This window comes from Culex quinquefasciatus, chromosome 2, assembly GCF_015732765.1.
Source record: "Culex quinquefasciatus strain JHB chromosome 2, VPISU_Cqui_1.0_pri_paternal, whole genome shotgun sequence".
Classification (NCBI taxonomy): Eukaryota; Metazoa; Arthropoda; class Insecta; order Diptera; family Culicidae; genus Culex; species Culex quinquefasciatus.
This window is the reverse complement of record NC_051862.1, coordinates 111,291,662-111,299,081: the sequence shown is the minus strand read 5'-3', so window position 1 is coordinate 111,299,081 and position 7,420 is coordinate 111,291,662. Positions and strand designations below refer to the sequence as shown.

Sequence of the window (7,420 nt, the reverse complement as noted above, 5' to 3'; positions counted from 1 at the left end):
TCAAACTTCAACAACTTGTAACTTTTGAACCCCGGGGTTTAGAGAGTTGGTCCAGAAGACTTTTTTTCATGTCTCGGCGAGATCTTTCGAAAAAAGTTGGTCTCGTTCGTGTACATCCTTGGACCAGCTCCCATACAAATTTGCCCATTCTCCTTTGATCTGTAAATGGCATAAATTTGCGTGCTTACTCGAGGCAGTGCTGTTGCAGATAAGTTTATAGCCTAAATAGTATTTTTGGAGCTTTAATCGAGCGTCAAACTCTCCATATGACGAAGATAGATGTTTGATTAGAAAGGGTATATTTCCCCTATCTTTCGGTACCACCCGAGATAGCTCGTGTACCCCAGGTTGAGAACCGCTGATCAGTGCTGAAAATGTCAGGGGTTTGAAAATTTTGAGATCCAGTCACTGAACCGCAAAACCGTGACATAAACAAACCCGGCGCAGTCGTGAGTGCCCTAGCTAATTGAGCAGCTGCAATGCGAGGCAGTAGTCGACCAACGCTCATTCGACGTTGCGCACACACATAAAGAAACAAGTTTTTTTCACAAAAAGTTCGTATTTATGCGTGGAAATGTAATTTTGAATTAAAGTTATGGTTGTTTTAAGTGTTTTGTACAGTCTACAACCATTCAATTGTTTGAAAATAGTCAAAATAGTGTTTAAAGAGGATTTTACGAGTCAGTCATATGACACGAATTGAGTGAGTGTAGCTAATTTTTTCACGTCTCGTATTCTCCACTAGCCGACCGGCACAATTCAGGCGGCATTGGTTGAATAGACACAGTAGGCTTGCAGTTACATGCTAGCAGCGAACCGGCCTTTTTGGTTTGCTTCATGTGTACGCTGGGTTGGAAACTTTTTGCAGGCCTGCCGCTGATATCTATATACAAAATTTCGACGGTATATAAAAAATTTCGACGGTTTTGTTCGAACGCGAATCAGTTCAATACGGAGAGTCGGATCGAGGTGGTCTTTGTTGCGTTGGGTTCGTATAAGCCCAAGGAAGGTTCTTACGCCAAAAAGTAACAACTTTGGCCACTCTGGAACCGATTCCGGAAGGTCTGCAGATTGTATGGGAAAAGTAACGTAAAATCAAATTTTGATCACAGGAGGCTGAATTAGCAAACAAGCATTAAACCATAGACTAATTAAAGACTAAACACTCAGAACATTTTTTTCTAAAAAATATGACTCATAAGCTGTGAACCGAGTGAACCACGTTGAACCGCATCGGCTCGCCCCCCGTATGACAGATTTTATTGGCCGCACTGTTACTTTCGATTTTGCTTTGCGCTGATCTGCGCGCGCGAAACGAGTTTGTTTATGTTTTGATTTTGGAAAATCTGTTGACGAGTGGAATTCCGTAAAATTATTTATCAGCATCACGATTTAAGCAATCTTTTTGAAACTGGTGCGGCTTGTTGGAGTTGGAGTGCACCAGGAGACATGACTGTGTCGTTCAGTGAGCTTCGCGGCTTTACATCCAGCAGTTTGAAACGGAAGTGCACCGGGTCCTGACTATTAAGAAAGTTGCGTCGCTGGAGTGAGGAGAGTAAGAACAGGTTCTTGGTGGAAATTTCTGTTGTTTTAAAAACAATTGTTACTTTTAGGTTCACCTTTTCTTCTTTCGCAAAAATCAAGTGTAACATTACTATCACAAGAGGTGGGTAAAAGGCCGCCGTCCGCAAGAAAAGGAAGTGCGATTTGGTACGCCCGGCCACCAAAACCAAGATTGGTGCAAATCGTATCGAACCGCTGTGGAAACAGGAAGTTCCGTGCGCTATGTCTGGACACCGGCAACTTTGCCTGGACTTCAGAGGGGTGCACCCGCTAGAGACGTCATAATCGATTCCGCGCCGTTTCGTCAGTGGTACGAGAGCCACTACCTGCAGCCGCTGGGCAAGAAGCATGACCTGAAGGCCAGCTAGGAGGATGTGTTGGTCAAAAAGCATCTGCTCAAGAAGTACTCTAAGCGTCAGAAGACTGACAAGATCGCTTCCGCCCAGGATCAGCAGTTCAACGCTAGACGTCAGGTGCCCGTCATCGCACCGACCTGGACAGAGTGATCGTGTCGATGGTCCTGCACTTCGTTATGGTATTGTCTTTCGGATCGTCGAACATGTGCAGGTGCCGTATGCGCCGGTTAGATAAAGATTAACACCAGGAACAGCTCAGAGAGGATTCTGAGCGTGGCGAATCCAACACAGTTCTAGTCATCGCCAAACTTGGTTGAGTTCCGTTCGCCTTGGTCTGGCGCGAAGGCTGCAGCTGGACCACCTGATGTAGCGCAGGTCGTTCCAGCAGAACGAGAAGTGCTGGTTGATTACCACGCATGAAAGTTTTGAAAATCTGGAGGACATCATCGGAACGGTCGGTTCTGGTTGGCGCGGGCGATTGATCAGCGAAGAGTAGCGGAAGGAAGACATCTTGCCGGTGTACACGGCGAGCAGGTTCGGGACCTCCGATCACTACAATCCGCTCACTAAACGAAACCCGAAAGCTACGATAAGATGTGTTAAGGAAAAGGATGTGTTGTAATGTATGAAATAAAATTTGAAAATAAACAATAGTTATTTTATTACAAAAATGAAAACATTAAATCTAATGTTGTTCCAACATTAAGATCAAATCTAGAGTTTTTTTAAAAGCCACTTAAACTTTTTTTTGCTTTTTTTGACTTGAGTCAGGGAAGGGGGGTATACACCCAAAAAGCAAAAAAAAAAAACAAATAAATTTTTTGTTCATTGGAACTTTTTTTTTCAAACTCCAGATTTATAACTTAAAGTTATTTAACAATTAGCATATTTTTATTGATGATCTGCTTCGGCTGCGGCAGTCCTACTCGTCAAAGCAAGCTGAGTTATCCGATGCCGGTGCCAGCTCGCTCGCACGCGGTTAGAGATGGCCACCACCGGTAATATTTAGTCGCGACTTTTCGAAGTCCAACTCGCTCGTCGATGTGTTGGTGGCTTTGGAGACAATTTGGAACTGTAGCTAACTACGACAAGCGTCTTGATCGGAATCGTCGGGGTCATTCCTTTCGTTCACCTCCGGGATTGCCCTAATTTATTTCGCCAGGTTTCTTTTCGGCGCTTATTCCGCCAGCCTGTCCTGATCTGTCCGAGTCGGTTAGGGTTTGCGTCTCGAGACTACAGAATCAACCCCAGCACCTGTCGGTTCAATAACGTGCGATTTAACCGACAGGTCACTCACGCCGTGCACCTGTGTACCATGCACCGGTACCGGAAGTTACCACGCTGACCGCCATCGCGGTCAGTCCTAACTTGATTCCTTTTGCAACCGGTAGTCGGAAAAATTCAAGAATCAAAACAAAAACAAAAAAAGAAACGTCAAAAAAACGCCAGTGGAGCCAGTTCCTGACTTTTGATCTGTCATTTTTGACAGTGAACCGGCCGTGCCGAGGGGTCATAAAAAGGTTGAGTCATGGTTCAGATCCTACTGTATAGTCTTTTATTAGTCTATGATTAAACGTCAGGAAAATTAAAAAGGGCAAGACGAAGTTTGCCGGGAAGAGCTTGTAGTTGATAAATTAAAAGGAAAAATCTTCTTCGTGGTACTTACCTTTTTAATTTGAACCATTCTAACGTTGGTGTAATGGGCAAACACATCCTCCTGCAAAAAAAAATATCATTGTTTGAGGAATCATTCAAACATTAGGTAACCAAGGGGTTCAGAGTACAGATTGTCGAGGGAAACAGATTGTTCGATGCAAAATAAATCGGCGCTGGCAACGTATGTTTTGCGCTTGCAACACTGCCAGTTTTACTGGGCGTAAAGGGCGGTTGGTGTCCAGCGCGTTTGGATCTGTCAAACATTGGCCAATCTGTTTCCCTTGACAATCTGTAATACAGAGTGGATTCGCTAATTTGAATGGAACTGCATTCGAATGAGCGAATCCGAATTCCCTAAATGGAACGACTGACAGCTGTCAAATGCTTGAAACCACGTACTACGAAATCGTCGAACAATGGGGTTAAAATTAGAGATCCTTAATAGGGAGACTGGTCGAAGTGAATTTGACGTACCCAAACAGACACGAGTTTGACGTATCCAAACGAGCATTTCCCTTTACGCCCAGCAAAACTTATCAGTGTTGCCAAGCTCAAAACATACGTTGCCAGATCGATTTAGCCAGCTTAGACCAGTCTCCCTATTTAGGGTCTCTAGTTAAAATGTCAACATTAGTGTGACGTGGATGCGCTCGTTCATCAAATGCTTGCATTTCAGTTATTCTTTTCGCTTCTTCTCCTTATCCGCCAAAACCGTCCCCGAATCTTCCATCTTCGGAATTAGCTTGTAACTTATGGTCAGTTACGCCTGCTCATTCGCAAGGACTCCTAGAAATATCCCAAGGTCGGGGATCCTGAGTGCCGCACTCGTCGGTGCTAGTTTTGGTTCAAACGAACGGTCTAGTTTTGCTCTCAGTTTTTATGCTTGTGTGCGTGCGTGGTGTTTTGTTTTGGTTCAAAAAACGTCAGTCAAAATGAGATCGTTGTGGATTGGACGTACCTCTGCGCTGGTGTTAATAGCGTATGTCGTATCCTGTCTCAGGAACGGTCAATGGAACCCGGAAAGCGGTTCTTTGCGCTTAACACGCCAGAGTTAGCGAACCTGGAGCTTATTAGAGAATGGTCATCTCAAACCAAAAGAACCAATCGAAGCAATTTTGAGGCAGTTTTTATCCAAGCATTTGTTGTATATCAAATATTTAAACTGCATTATATTTCCAAATATATTTACATATTAAAACATGAAATTTCAGAGATTTTTATATATTTTTTTAATTTTTAAAAATTTGAATTTCTGGTATTACAGCATTAATTGAATTTTAAATTAAAAGATTCCAGTTAAGTAAAATTCCTTAAATTGTTTAACCCTTTTCACAAAATTCAATTCATTCTAATAATTGAACCAAGTTCAATAATTCCTTAAATCATTTAAATTAAAAAAATCCTAAAATCCCAGAAAAAACAGAAATTTTTTAAAATTTCAATATTGCATAAGTTTTTAAAATTCCAAAAAAATCTTTTTTTTTTGAATCTCTTAATTCCTAAAAATATCAAAATACTAAAAACATTCAGAAACTTGTAAAATAAAAAAAACTACAGACGTTGTTCGAGCCTGACAGGATCAGCTCGAAGAAAATTTGGAGTGGTTTTGGCAGCCCTGCGCTTGCTGCGATGACAGTCGTAGCGACGATGGCTGCACAGGCTGCTTTGCTGTCAAAGACGACGGAGAGCGCGCGAAACGGCGTATGGGAGACAGCAAGTGAGCCGAAGCAAGCAACGGCGCGTCGTTGACGACGGCGCAACAGCGAGAAAGAGAAAGAACGACGCACGACGACGGTCGTGCGAGAAAATTTTGGCGCGCAACGAAGGAGAAGAGGACGAGGAGAAGCCTGCGCGTCGGAACAAGACAAGTTCATCGCAAGCAGCCGAACCGGTCGGACGTCAAGTCGAGCGCGTCGCGATCGTCGGAGGAGACACTAGTTTTATTCACTTAATTTAGTTATAGTTATCAAATAGAAAGTAGTGAGAGAAATTCTAGTGTTTTCTGTTGCCTGCGATACTTCCGATCCTCCCAAAACTGGTTCCCCAAGTCCGCCGAAAGTTTGTGTGAAAAAATACAGTCCGCTCCGAACAGACATTCCTAAAATTATTTTTATTACTGAATATCCCAAAAGTTTCAGAAATGTTCAAGAATCCTCAAATACCAGATTTTTTAAGTTCTCAATTCCCACAAATTCCATAATTTCTAAATTTCCTAAAATCGCTAAAATTCCTTAAACTATTAAAAACTCCACAAATTAAAAAAAATGTATATTTTTTTTCAATTCTTAAATACAATAAAGTTCCTTAAATCATTAAAAATAAAAAATAATAAACTCTTAAAATCCCAGAAAGTAAGATAATTTTTAAAATTTCAATATTGCATAAGTTTTTAAAATTCCTGAATTTTTTTTAATCTCTTAAATTCCTAAAAACCTCAAAATACTGAAAACATTCAGAAACTTGTAAAATAAAAAAAACTACAGACATTCCTAAAATTACTTTTATTACTGAATATCAAAAAAGTTTCAGAAATGTTAAAAAATCCTAAAATTCCAGATTTTTTAAGATCTCAATTCCCACAAATTCCATAATTTCTAAATATCCTCAAATCACTAAAATTCCTAAAACTATTAAAAATCCACAAATTTAAAAAAAATAATTCTAAAATTCCAGAATCCTGAAGTTCTTCAAATATTCTTAAAATAATAAAATTAAAAAATATTTTTTTAAATAATTGTTTTTGGAATTATTCAAGAAATAGTAGGATTTTTAAATAATCAGAAGCTTTAGGTTTTTTTAATTCAAGGAATTTTAAGAACTTCAAAATTTTAGATACTGTAGGAATTTTAAGAACCTTATTTAGGTTTGAGGATTTTTTCGATTTTTTGAAAATCATTGAATTTTAGGAATGTTAAGGAATTGAAATTTTGGAAATTTCTGCTGAATTAATTTTTTTTGAACAATTTTTGTTTTTTTTAAATTATTAAAGTTTTATAATATATTATTAAAGACATTTTAGATTTATTTATAGTATTTTTTTCTATTCTTGATTTCTTTAGTGTAAGCGGTATAAGCAGCACCGACGGTAAAGCGCAGGCTGATAACCCCTCGTCACAATACAGCTAAATCTTCAGCCCTGGAGCTGACAAGCCGAGTCATCGACGATCGAATCGGCTAGCGAACGTCAGATGTCAGAAGTAACATCACTCAAAGTAGAACCCGAATCGGCACCTGGTACATGTGGCTTTCTCCTTAAGGGATTTTTTGTTTAATTTGGTTACCTTTGCAGCAATTAGGATTAACCCAGACCAGCTCAGGTTACAATTAAGGCCAGCGTGTTTAAGCGGTATACGCACTTCGGAAGGAACCGGTCAAGAAAAAAATCAAATGGGCAGCAGCGTAAGCGCAAGCAAGTCAGAGAGGGTGAAGAAAAGCCCCAAGAAATCGCTCCTTCTCCTTTGTTCTGCTGTTCGTAAAGCTGTTTCTTGACCCCTTTCCTTCCGAACTCCATACTAGCCTTTACCGGGCAATTCGAGGCGCGGATAGAAGAACCGCTCGCACGATAGGGTAAACTTTCTTACTCCAAGTACCCTATAAGATTATACCGAGGGGCGTGACAATGGCCTTAATATATTAAATACTCGCATTTAATACATTAAGAAATTAAATACCTCTTGCCATTTGACATTTGACCGCGCCACACCTGCTTTGTTAAAAACTTTGTTTTTGCTTTTGCGCGCTACTGTCAAAATTTGTGTTTATTTTTGTTTCAAACCCAAATTCACTTCCAAAAATACTTTTATCTTTTCTGGAATCTGGCCACTAGAAAAGCAATCGCCTACCAA

The 7,420-nt window shown here is 40.3% G+C and overlaps 1 pseudogene; it reads left to right on the top strand.

Annotated features, from left to right (window-relative positions):
• Nucleotides 1-1,449: 1,449 nt before the first annotated feature.
• LOC119766246 lies at nt 1,450-2,154 on the top strand (annotated as a pseudogene).
• Nucleotides 2,155-7,420: the final 5,266 nt, after the last annotated feature.